This window comes from Sesamum indicum, linkage group LG8 (genome assembly GCF_000512975.1).
Source record: "Sesamum indicum cultivar Zhongzhi No. 13 linkage group LG8, S_indicum_v1.0, whole genome shotgun sequence".
Lineage (NCBI taxonomy): Eukaryota > Viridiplantae > Streptophyta > Magnoliopsida > Lamiales > Pedaliaceae > Sesamum > Sesamum indicum.
This window is the reverse complement of record NC_026152.1, coordinates 5,225,550-5,226,691: the sequence shown is the minus strand read 5'-3', so window position 1 is coordinate 5,226,691 and position 1,142 is coordinate 5,225,550.

Below are 1,142 nucleotides of genomic sequence, written 5' to 3'. Positions count from 1 at the left end.
TGAAACTCCAGCACAGGAACCCTCTAATTTGTTCATACCACACTGAAATTGGAATCTTAATGCTTTCTTTACTAGAAAAGAACAAGAAAAAAAATTGCTCTAAGAGCAAGAGAGAGGGGCGGCCGAGAGGAGCAAGGAAAGAGAGGATTTTTGCTTTTATTATATACAGTATAAAAATAATTCCCTTAGATATACACAATATAATATATATATACCTTGTATAGATGTACATGAACGTGTGTAGATACATTCATTCATCTATATGGTATGTATTCTTAATTCCAAATCAAGACGATGGCTAAAATTGCATTTTCCAAATTCGCAATTTGCTACCCAATTGTTTCCTTCCATATAATTTTTCGATGGGCTGAATAGGGATGGGGTGGCTGATTTTTTTGCTTAAAAATACAAGGACAATGAATGTATATTTAGATTCAATTTCAATAAAAATCCATCATGAGCTCAATATGTATTTAATTGGATTAAATACATAAGCCCTCGTTGTCTTTATTAATTAATAAGGCCCAACCTATTAAGTAACAAGGACAAGACCAATATAAATTAATTTTATTATTTTATTCTTGGTCTTCTATCCAATGAATTTCTCATTTATAAGTAATCCAATTACTTGTGGAATTAATTCCAAATTAATTCCTTGTTCCTTCCTAGTAATTTGTGTGTGACTCTTTAGGTTTACCCTTCAACTAGACTTGAGCTAGCGTCTTACAGTATTATTAAATAAATTTAATGTAACTAATAATTCTTGATTAACCTTTAATTAAGAAAGCCTATCACCATAGATAGGCATCTAATTTATTATTATTTATAGACATTTAAAATCATTTCATTTTTTAATCGTGTCCAATTGTTGATTTCTCCTTCTTCTGTTTACATTCATTTATTTATTTATTTTTATGTGGAACTGTTTTCATTCGTTTAAATAAATGTAAACAATAATATCACATAAATCACCTTCTCAAAAAAAAAAAAAAAAAATGTCACATAAATTACTTGTACGATGATTTTTCCTTTTACCTTTAGAATTTTTTTGCCTGTTACCTGGACTTTTCTAGACTCTTCCACACAAGAAATCCCTCCAAAACCTCATAAGCTTCTGCTCCTTCCGCAAATTCCCACTTCGA